The sequence below is a fragment of the Wyeomyia smithii genome, chromosome 2, assembly GCF_029784165.1.
Source record: "Wyeomyia smithii strain HCP4-BCI-WySm-NY-G18 chromosome 2, ASM2978416v1, whole genome shotgun sequence".
NCBI lineage: Eukaryota > Metazoa > Arthropoda > Insecta > Diptera > Culicidae > Wyeomyia > Wyeomyia smithii.
The window spans coordinates 105,745,325-105,757,342 of NC_073695.1; the positions used below are offsets into that span (position 1 = coordinate 105,745,325).

Genomic DNA, 12,018 nt, shown 5'->3' on the forward strand with positions numbered 1-12,018 from the left:
GTCCCGGAGAGGGGTTCATGTTCACGGTCAAGCACCACACCACAATCCGGAACAATGTATAGTAAAATATATAATAATTTGGTGAAATCATCCAATAAATCCAATTAAAAGCGAATTGTATGTTTGGGTTCGTGTTCGGCGATGCAAATTACATTAATTGCATTTCACCATAAAGTGCGCCTCTTCCATGTTTCGGCACTGCTTCCAAATCGGTTTCTGGTGTCTCTTGGCAACGTGTTATTTTTTCTTTGTTGCGTTGTTTTTTTACCACAGTGGTGTATTTAGCCACAGTTTGGTCAAAACGCGAATCCTCTTTTTTGCAACTTTGGAGTTAGACAATCTATCGAAATATTTATTTTAAAAATTGATCACTGGTAAGTGGGTATTTTATTCAACTTTTACCTTTTTAATTTGTATAATGTTCCTATGTGCTCCGATCACGGCTTGGCGAATCGATCGCACGAATGGTATGTATCCCAGATCGAGCAAACAGGGAGTGAAAAAAAATATGGTTATATCTGTGTCATAAATAAATAAATATGCGTGTCAGGCGTGAGCAAAATGTGACTGAGCAGAAAGTGAAATGCTGATGGTAAATAAAACTCTGTCGCGGTTCACCAGCAGCCACGGTTTCGATTACGCACGGGACAATTCAACCGGCCGGGGGTATCGATTGCTGCTGCTGTTACTGCTACTGTAAGATGTTCAGACAGGGTGCATTCATCGGCAGCCCATAGGAACCGTGCAATCATACCCATTCAAAGCCCGGGGGACGGGACGGGAGCCTGCCGAACAATCAGTGTGGAAGCCAAACATGTGACGCACGAGCACGTGATGCGAGAAATTAAAATAAATCTTGTTAGCCAACGGCTCGTTTAATCATAAACTAGCTTGCGCTTTGGGAGCTGCAGCTAAAGTGTTGGGACAATTTATGGGAGTTTAATTCGATTGCTGCAATGTTGTGCACTCAGAAGTGATAGTCGCTTGTAAGATGTCAATTGTTTTAAGTGGCAATAAAGAATCCGAACGAATGACGAATGAGAAGCAGACGAGCAGAAAGTTTCATTGCAATAATTTTGAGAGCAATTTTCAGCACTTATATTAAACATTTTGTAATTTATTAAATAAAATTAATACTTAATTATGTTTATTATAGCTGTAAGTTACCGGTAGTCCCAACCACGAGCGTTGGTGAGACTTCCTAAAAATGCCCTGTTTTTCCTGAGTTTTCGCTGGTTACCTGGAAAATACTTGCGACCTTGCCCTTGCCTCTCACTTTTTTCTATTCTATCTAATCTTCTCTTCTCGAGTCCCCTTTTTCTTCAACTTTTGTCATTAGTGTTCACCACCTTTGCCGCAAAAAACTCCATCCATTCGAGGCTTTTTCAAACTTCAAACTTGCGCCGAATTCTTACTAGAACCGGATATCCAACCGACGAAAACCCTTCACAGGTTTTTCCCAGAATAAGCATTACAATTTTTTCAAACCAAAACTATGGGGTTTCAGGGGAGTGAAAGATGCATTACATTAGTTTTCTGGCGAGTGCACTCTTTGGCTCAACAGCGTAGAGCGGCTTGACTTATCACAAATTGTCCACAAATTTTATTATTGTTCACTGATACTGTTCACGTTTTTTTTCGCTTCTTTTATCTAATGCCTAACGATTTGCTTCGATCTATCAACTTTTAAAGAGAGAACGTGATTCTCGATCGGATCACCAGGTTGTTGCCCTACGCCAACAGTTATCATCTTTACCAAGTAAATGGACCACTTCTTTTAGTGGACCACCAGTCAGATTATTTCAATTTATAGGAAATCTCAAGGAATTTAAATAAATACTTCCATAGAAAAACATAATATTCAGTCAGTCTGCATCAGAATCACGAAAAAGATTTATAAACTCCGATTTATGTTAAGAGAAATTGAGTTCTTTTAATTCACTCTAAATTGGAATTAATAAATGTGTCTTGTTATTCTGGTGCCGATAAGCTGGATATGATGTTTCTCAATGAAAGTTTTTTGGAAACCCTTAAGTTTTCGCATAAATTTAATTAATCTGACCGCTGGTCCACCAAAGGATGTGGTCCATCTAAGGTAGTTACCCTAGATCTTAAAACACGTTTCACCAAGATTACTGAATATTCACATTTTATTTAGGGTAAATTAAACTATAGTGGACCTCTTTGCTTTCTTATCCAATAGTGGACCACTCGTCAGATAAACTCGATTTCTCTTTACATAAACCGGAATTCATAAATGTTTGTGATGCAGATTGGCTAGATAAGATGATTCCCGAAGGAAGTTTTCTGAAAATCCCTTGTATTAAATAAGTTAATCTGGCGGCTGCTCCACTATAGAAATAACCGACAAGTGCGATGAAGGGGTTGATGTATCTAAATTGAAATCACAATAAATTTATGAGTGAAACGCAAAATATCGAAATCAAATATCAGCATCATTTTGCGCGATCGGGAATAACGGCTAGAATAAATTAACCAATATTAGTCCTCTTTCTAATTGAATTGACTAACAATTTATGCGAAAACTTGAGGGATTTTCAGAAAACTTTCATCGGGAAACATCTTATCCAGTTGCATCAGTTGATTCAGAACCACGAGAAACATTTATAAGGTAAATTAACCTATAGTGAACCCCTTTGCTTCATTAACCTATAGTGGACCACTCGTCAGGTTAACTAAATTTCAATGTTTGTGATGCAGATTGGCTGGATAAGATGTTTCTTGATAAAAGTTTTCTGAAAATCCCTCAATTTTTAGCATGAATTGAATAAACCTGGCGGGTGGTCCAATATAGAAAAAGGGTCAATCATCGGTTAATTCACCCTAAATTCCAATTTATGTTGAGAGAAATTGAGTAAATCTGACGAGTGGTTCAGTACAGAAATACGGTCTACTAGATGTTAATTTATCTTATCTATACTGCCGCGCATAGCAAAACAGTCTCTTTTGCATTATCAGCAAGCTGAGAAAAACGTGTTTTTATATGATTTTATATCATTGGTTTTTACGAGACGAAACAATATGTTTGGATGCTTTGGATGTTTTTCAGAACAAAGTTATCGGGTGCAGCTATTGTTACGAAGCTATGCATTTCCGCCTATTAACTCAATATGGTGAAAATACAAATGAGACTGACTTGTTTTGCGCTGTAATATACTAGATGCAGAAAACGAATACAATGTTCCAATGGGTCGAATCCCGAATTAAAGCGAAACGATGCGAGATGGAGACCAAAATATTTACTACGATGGCAGCTGAAACTATTTCTCGTGTAGAGTTTTCATGAACGATTAAGTGAAAATTCTATTTGGTGTGCAGTTCTTCGGTAATGTATTTTTGCATTGAGCAGTAGGTGAGCTTTTTCGAAATATGATTTGATTAAAATGAACTACCAAACAGCCTCAAATCGTGGCGTGGCCTGTGCTGTACGTAGGAGTCGTCTCCATTTCACTCGTCCACGGCTGCAGTTCGCTAGCTCTTATCGGGCTGTCGTCCGACGTGCTTACGTGTGGACGATAGATGGTTCTCCAAGCAGCTCTGCGGTTCGTGGTTCATTCGTCTTCTCCACGCTCCGTTCTTCATCTGCATTCCATCCAAGATACGCAACATCTTTCGCATGACGACCGCAAGGGTGCGTTGGTTCTCCACAAGCATAGTCCATGTCTCTTGGCCGTAGAAGACTACCGGTAGATGGCCAACTTAGTGCGGCGACGAAGTCTACTCGATCGGAGCATCTTCCGGAGACCGAAGTATGCTTTCCCGCCATAAAGCGCCGATGAATGTATCTCATTTGTTATTTATAACATATTGTTTTCCGGGCGGCTCGTTGGGCTTTCTCCGACCGCCTGCTTCGCCGGGGAACCACCGTGTCAGCTCTGTTAAGAGTCCCATCCTGACACCAGGAGTTTGATCAGTCGCTCTTAACATGGAGATCAGACGTCGTTTTGAGTCGCACCATCTTGGTCAACAGACGCGCAGCATTTCCTCTCCCTTCTCACTTGGCTATTGTCGGATATCAACATTGCCCATGCAACACAAACCTCTCAGGTTTCAGCTGGCGGTCTAGTTTAATCATTCAAGGTTGTCAACTCATCATTTAAAGCCTATCTCTAGGTATCCAAACCTTAATTTTCTGGCTATTGGGACGTTGTACTTTCTATAACAATCTAGGAGAACGGGGAAGCTTATTAAAAGATTCACAGGCTTACAAAGAGTTCAACGATTTGATCTGAAAATAGATAAAATTGTAATCGAATTTTTTTTTGTTTGAATGATACGTTACTCACGTATTTGGCTAAACAAACCGAATATTTTCCAGAAATGAAGGAGTTTCATAGACTGAAGAATAATTTTCTAAATGGGAGTAAGCATTTTGAAACATTTGTGTTTCGCAATACGGAGGTACGAAAAATTAATATCACTTCGTATTGTCGAAACCGTGTCAGATGGAAACATATACCAAGAGTGAAGCTGTTGCGTGTAGCATATTGTCGGTGTGCGACTGGAGGAAAATCTTTTCTGTGCTGACTTGAACTGGTGTCAGACATGAGTATGAAGTTTGCAATTCTGCTATGATGTCAAGCTATAAGTTTATTTTTTAAGGTGTTACGTCTTTTTGAAAGGAGTATTGTGAATTTTCTAAAACGGATTCAGTATTTTTAGCAGAACATGCCGCTTGAAATCGAAATAGTTTTTTGCATATTTCGTTGTTTATAAACAGTAATGTTGTGATGAATATCATACAACTTCGTATCTGTAGCGAACTTTGACCACAGTTGCAATTTGATAAAAATTATTCACTAACGCCTTTCAAATATGTGCAATAACCTTGAAAGAATCCTTGTAAAAGATCACTCAAATAAGTTGGGTATTCTAAAGAAAGAAGATAGCTTTTGTACTAGCTCTGCTAGCGAAACATTAGAGGTAATGATAAAAACACACTTTCCCTGGACGATTATTAGCTCAAGTGAAGACCAAAGTACATTTGTATTTGTATTTTGGTAGATTCATCTGACAATTTTAATTTTATCTTCATGAAGTAACAACTAACATCTAAAACTATTGCAACATTCCAGACCTTGAAATTATTTTACCAAAAGCACGTGAGGTAACATTTCCGAAATCGAATATATCTTCGACCAGCGTGAAGATACGGATGCATGACGTCAGTGGTTCAAAAAAGCCGCACAAGGTCCGATGAGACCTAGTGGTCAGTAACTTTGACGAACGAAGCAGTCTACTTGGTGCTCGAAAATCGAGGTGAAAAAGCTCATTGTTTAGCAGCTTGGATACGAAGGTAGTTTGTTGAATCTTCCGACGATTCTCCAGTGTCTCAAAATCCAGCAGCTTACAACAGTCTTTGTAACAGGGAAGACTATTAGGTGTAGGACTCCAGGGTAAATGTCTCAGAGCGATACGAACAAATCTTCATTGAACACGTTCTATTCTATTTTTCCAGCAAAGGTCATAAGAATTCCAGATGATGCAGGCAATTTCAAGGATTGCACAATACAATGCTTTCAAGCAGTGTGGATTTGTAAAGTCTCGAGCAATTTTGGTGATGAAACCAAGTTGTTTCGAGGCTTTAGATATGACAGCAGTATAATGTTGATTGAAAGTGAGCTTCTGATCCAACATTACTCCAAGATCGTTGATCTGACCTACGCGTTCGAGGACACATCCATTTATCTGGTAATCAAATGAAATGGGCACATGACAACGATGGAACGTTATGACCACACATTCAGCGATGCTTATTGTGAGCTTGTTTCATCATCTGCATCAAGTACTGGAATTATTGTAACCAGGACAATTTCCCGGAACAGTGAATACGATGACTGGGCTAGATACACGCAAAAGTTCAAGCTTTAATCATCCAATGTGTTCTTACAATTCGCACATAATTTGCTCTGACTTCGCACAACCAATGCGTGATACGCATAACGCAAAAGTTATACAAGGTATACATTGACAGAGATCAAAATCAGAATATGTATCATATACCAAAATCGTAATGACTCGGTAAACTTCGGCTTCGGGCGAACGATCAGTTTCGAGGCGCTCAAAAAACCGTTCTTTACTTTCGCGAGCCGGTGCGTATCAACGGCTCGTGCATCCCTAAAAATCGTCAGCAACCGAAACAGCCAATAGCGAGCCTCGTTGCCGCGGAAGTTATTGACGCTGGTGCCAGTAACGCAGAGCCGAATGCATGTGAATGAAACCAGAGTCATAATTAAATGCAAAATGCTTTGGACTAATCTCATGTGTTTGTTTATTGTTAATGATTGAATGATGTTTTCAAATGACCTGATTCATGGAAGTGAATCGATCAGACAATAATTTCTTCAATGGAGTCAGTACCCAACTTATCACCAGAGTTACCAATGTTCCAGTTTAAACTGGATTCTTCCAGTTTTTTTTAGTGATCCAGTCAAACAGTTTAACCCCAAAATCTTCCAGTTTTTTTGTATATCTGCCAGTTTTATCCAGATTTTTTGAACACTCAAGCTACTAACTGGTTTGGAAATATTTTTTAGAACGTAAGTTTTGTGGATGCTGCTTATCACATTTTCAGTATTGTATCTTCTCGCACGAAACACGGCCAAATTAAGGATGTGTTGTGCATAATTGAGATAAAAAGACAAGTAAGTTCAGCTTTATTCTAAAACTAACAAATAGGTGTTATCAGATCATGAAGAAAGAAAAATTGCAATGATGGGTTAATGTTATATAAAAATAGAAAAAATCTATCTCAAAGATATATACAGGCGGCATTATTCAAATTAATTTCAGTTGCGTAGCAGTTTAATAATCGTTCAAATCCATATATGTAACGTAACATGTTGCATCAATTAAAAAAGCTTCATTTTCTTGATTTTGCGATAAACTGGTTGCGCAATTTAAAATTTTGCTCCTGTCGATGAAAATTTTCAGTTTATAATTTCAACAAAATGTAGGCCCGAAGTTGCTGTAAAACTTATATTGGGTTCAATAACCATCACAGAGAAGCACTCTCACAATTCATTTTTTTAGTATTTTATCAATTTATTCGGAATCCAGTTTTTTCCAGTTTTTTCTTCAGCAATCTTCCAGTTCAATTACAAATTTTGTTGGCAACTCTGCTTATCACTATTGATTGCTGGTTGCACTGTTTCAACGATGCCAACCTTCTGAACATCGGCTGATGCTTTATAAGTGTAGTGGTTTGGAGCTGCGCAATACATTCAAAATTCGCTAGAGCATCAAATGCGTTATGCCCAACATTTTATTCAGTAAACGCGCTAATTTCGCTCATAAATGATCTGGTTACGCACACTCCAACTTTTGCGTGTAGAATTAGGGATGATGCAATTACTTTGGCCAATCAAATTTTCACCAAAGTAGAGTTGAATGGGCAATAGACTCCTTTGAACCTTTCAAGTCAACTTGCCAACAAAAAAAGTTTTATGATATTAGGCTAAAAGGTGAGCTTCTGGAACACTCAGATAGGTAACTTGACAAAAAACTTAACTGGAATACATATCTAGAGCAGGCAACAAAAAAAAAACCTAAATTAATCCACCTAGCGGTCAGACCCAGTCTTTCTCATTCAAACTTGTTATTTGTAAAAATAGATTTACATGAACGCTTCAATCCAATAAATGTGTATTCACTCTTTAGGTTCTAAAAAATTGATGTTGTAGTCTATATACATATAAAAATGCAGTCCGATCTGTCTGTCTGTCTGATCTATATAGGCTCGAAAACTACCGAACCGATCGAAGTGAAAATTTGTATGTAGGGGTTTATGGTGCCGATAAAGGTTCCTCTGATAGTTTGAGACCCCTCCTTTTTCTGGAAAGGAGGGGTTCTATACGAATGAAACACAAATTTCTGCACATCTCGAGAACTAATCAGAACCAAATTTGGGGGGGTAAATGTTTTTAGTGGTAGAAAATATGTCCATAATGTTTTGACACCCCTCCTTCTTTTGGAAGGGAGGGGTGCCATACAAATGAAACACAAATTTCTGCACATCTCGAGAACTAACCAACTAAATGGAACCAAATTTGGCAGGTGAATGTTGTTAGAGGTAACAAATATGTGCATAATGGTTTGACACCTTTCCCTTTCCTATAAGGGAGGAGTCCCATACAAATGAAACACAAATTTGAAACGCACAGCTCAAGAACCAATGAAGAAAATACAACCGAATTCGGTATGTGAATGTTTTCAGAGGTAACAAATATGTCAATAATGGTTCGACGCCCCTCCCTCTTCTGGAAGCACATGTTTCTGCACAAATCTCTGTACGTCTCGCGAATAATCAACTAAATAGGACCATGGTTGGGTAGGTAAATGTTTTTAGTGGTAAGAAATATGTTCCATAATCGACCTCAGGCAACATTTTGGATTGTAAGATGGCAACATCCGGTTTCTGGAAAACAGCCAAAAATGGCCGATTTCCACCCAATATAATATTATCCGGATCTAGAATGATACACAGGAGCTTAAATCAAACACAGATACCTTTTGAATTCTAAGATGGCGACTTCCGGTTTCTGAAAAACAGCAGAAAATGACCTAATACCGTCCCAATATGAGTGTTTCTTCAACCAGTATGACGTTCAAAATCCAGAAATTGTCTCAAAATGCCATTATGAATTCCAAAATGGCGGCTTTCGGTTTCGGAAAACAGCGGCAAACGACCAAATACCAACCAATATGGGTATTTCCGGAATCGTAATGATGCACTGGAGCCACAAATCGACTTCAGACAACATTTTGAATTGTAAGATGGCAACTTCCGGTTTCTGGAAAACAGCCTGAAGTGGACGATTCCCATTATATATGAGTATCTCCGGAACCAGAAAGCTGCTCAGAAGCTAAAAATTGATCACAGACACAATCTTGAATTTTAAGATGGTGACTTCCAGTGTCTGGCAAACAGCCGGAAATGAGCAAATACCATCCAATATGAATGTTTCTGGAACCAGAATTACGCCCAGATGATAGAAATTGATTTCACAGGCAATTATAAAGTCCAAAATGACGGCTTTCGGATTCTGAAAAACAGCCCAAAGTGACCAAATACCACCCAATATGAGTATCTCCGGAGCCAGAATGTTGCAAGAAGCTAGAAATTTACCTCAGACACTATTATGAACTGTAGGATGGCAACTTCTGGTTTCTGGAAAACAGCCAAAAATGGCTGATTTCCGTCTAACATGAGTATCTCCGGATCTAGAATGATGCACAGCAGCTGAAATCAATCACAGACCCCATTTTAGATTTTAGGCTGGCGACTTCCAATATGGGTGTTTCTTCAACCAGAATGACGCTCAGAGGCTAGAAATTATCTTAAATACCATTTTGAAATCCAAGATGGCGACTTCCGAACAATTGACCTCAGGCACCATTTTGAATTGCTAAATGGCAACTTCTAAGAAATAGTCAAAAATGACCAAATAATACTCAACATGGAAATTTCCGTAATCGAGATGATGCATAAAAAGCAAACATTGACCCTGGGCATCATTTTGAATTTAAAGACGACCACTTTTAGTTTCTGAAAAACATCCAAAATAACTAAATCCATCCCAATATGGGTATTTCCGGTGTCAGATTGATGCCAGAAAATCTGCTGAAAATGACCCAATATGAATATATTCAAAATTAAGGCGATGTACAGGAGCCAAAAGTCGAGGATGATGTCATTTCGATAAAAACAATCATTTCAAACGATTTGTTATTTGACTTTGATCATATTATAGGGCAGATTTGTCGTGCATTTGCAGACTTGGAACACATCGCAAGGAATCAATGAATTTGGAACGTTCAAATAGTACGACACCACATTTAAATTATGTTGAGGCCACATATATCGATCAAAGCAGGTATAGTTTTAAATAGTCTTTGAATTTTTTTTCTTTCCATAACTTTTGAGTTATATATCAAAGTGTTATTCAGATGAAGAAAAAAAATTGTAAGTTTGATATTTGTAAGTTTGAGAGATGACTCGTTCGTATGACACTAGTTATGTTCGGTTGTGTAGTTTCTGAGATAATGAAGTTTCGTGATTTTCACATTTCGGTACATTACAGACGAAGTTACAGTTCGATTACAGTAGAATTCAATAGGATATTATGAAGCAGCTAGACTTATCATTTGACACTAATTTTGTGGAAATCGGGTCAGCCATCTCTGAGAAAAGTGAGTGAGTCCAAGTAGTATTCGCAATATGTTCCTTTTAAGAGCTGGATTTCACATTTTTAAACATCACTGGCAAAGTAATAGTCCGATTGCAAAACAAATCAATAGGGTCTTATGGGGCAATTAGACCGTCCATTTGACACTGATTTTATGAAAATCGGTTCAGCCATCTCTGAGAAACATGAGTGAGATTAAACAGTCTTCAGAACACGTTTCTGTTCATAACTTTTGAACCACAAGTTCAATCTTTATAAAATTCAAAAGTTGAGGGTTTTTAAGGTAGCCCGTTTATTTGAAACCAATTTTGTTCAAATCGGTTGTGTGGTTTTAGAGATAATGATGTTTCATGATTTTTACATTTTGATACATAACCTCTAAACTAAAAATCCGATTACAATAATATTTAATAGAGTCTTATGGGACAACAAGACCTTCCATTTGCAATTAATTTCATGAAAATCGGTCCAGCCATCTCTGAGAAAAGTGAGTGAGAATAAAAATCTGCACATACACACACACATACACACACACACATACACACACACACACATACAGAAAATGCTCAGCTCGTCGAGCTGAGTCGAGTTATATATGCCATTCGGCCCTTTGGAGCACTTTTATATCTTCGGTTTTGCAAGTGATTGCTATACCTTTCTAGGAGAAAGGCAAAAATACAAATACTCTATGGATAAATAATAAAACTTTTGGTAATCAATAATGGGTACTCAAACCGAAAATGATACATGGTTTCATTCGACTATTGTGAGACCTAGAATCACCTATGCTTCACTGGTCTAGTGGACAACAACAAGGGAGAAAGGTGCTCAGATAAGTTGGAAAAACTTCAACGGCTAGTCACTCTCTCAATAACGGGTTTATGCTTCCACTGCTTAAATTTATACAATTAGAAGCCGAACGGGTCAAAAGATCAATAAAGCTCTTTGAGGGTGATCTGACGGGTCATCTAAGTATTCTAAGAACTATTCGTATAAATCCCCCAGTGATTAACAATGAAGACTGGATGGAGAAAAGATACAAATTTTCACAGACGATTTCGAATGCTTGGACCTGACCGTGATATTTGGATACGCGGTGGTCCTGATCTCCGTCCAGGATCAATAATTTTCTACACAGATGGTTCAAAAATGAACAATCGATTGGGAGCAGGAGATACCGCTGCAGGTAAAGACCTGTCAATTTCAATGGGCCAATGGCCAACTGCCTTCCAAGCTGAAGTCCAAGCAATACTAGAATGTTCTGAAGTACGCCTACGCTGGATATACAGACACTCAAACATTTGCATTATGTCCGACAGTCAAGCAGCGTTAAAGGCTTTAAAGTCTGCGACATGCACATCAATACTAGTTTGGGAGAGTGTTCAGGACTTATATTGGGTTCATGGTCACTGTGAAACAGATGGAAACGGAAGAGCCGATGAACTGGCAAGACTTGCATTGTCACATCAGTTCATAGGACCAGAACCCTTCTGTGGTCTATCCGCTTGCTCCCTTAGAATGGAACTGAAAGTATAGGAAACTCTGGAGGTGAAATCCAACTGGACAAACACTTTCATTGGTAGACAGGCAAAGTTGTTCATCACATCGAACGTTTCTATGACTATGACTCGAAAAATTCTGGATATTTCAAAGAAAGATCTAAGCACATATACTGGTTTATTAACAGGACATTGTCCGAGCCGTTATCATTTGAGGGTTATGAAAAAAAAAACACGTCGCGTATGTGGCATGGAAAAAGAAGACTCATCACATCTGTTATGCCAAAATCTACACTGTAAAAAAATTCGCG

General features: G+C 38.3%; 1 protein-coding gene across 3 annotated transcripts in view; it reads left to right on the top strand.

Annotated features, from left to right (window-relative positions):
- LOC129724944 (uncharacterized) overlaps positions 1 to 12,018 on the top strand; it is a 1,074,712-nt gene that overhangs the window by 148,499 nt on the left and 914,195 nt on the right. The gene's annotated exons all lie outside the window — the stretch shown is intronic.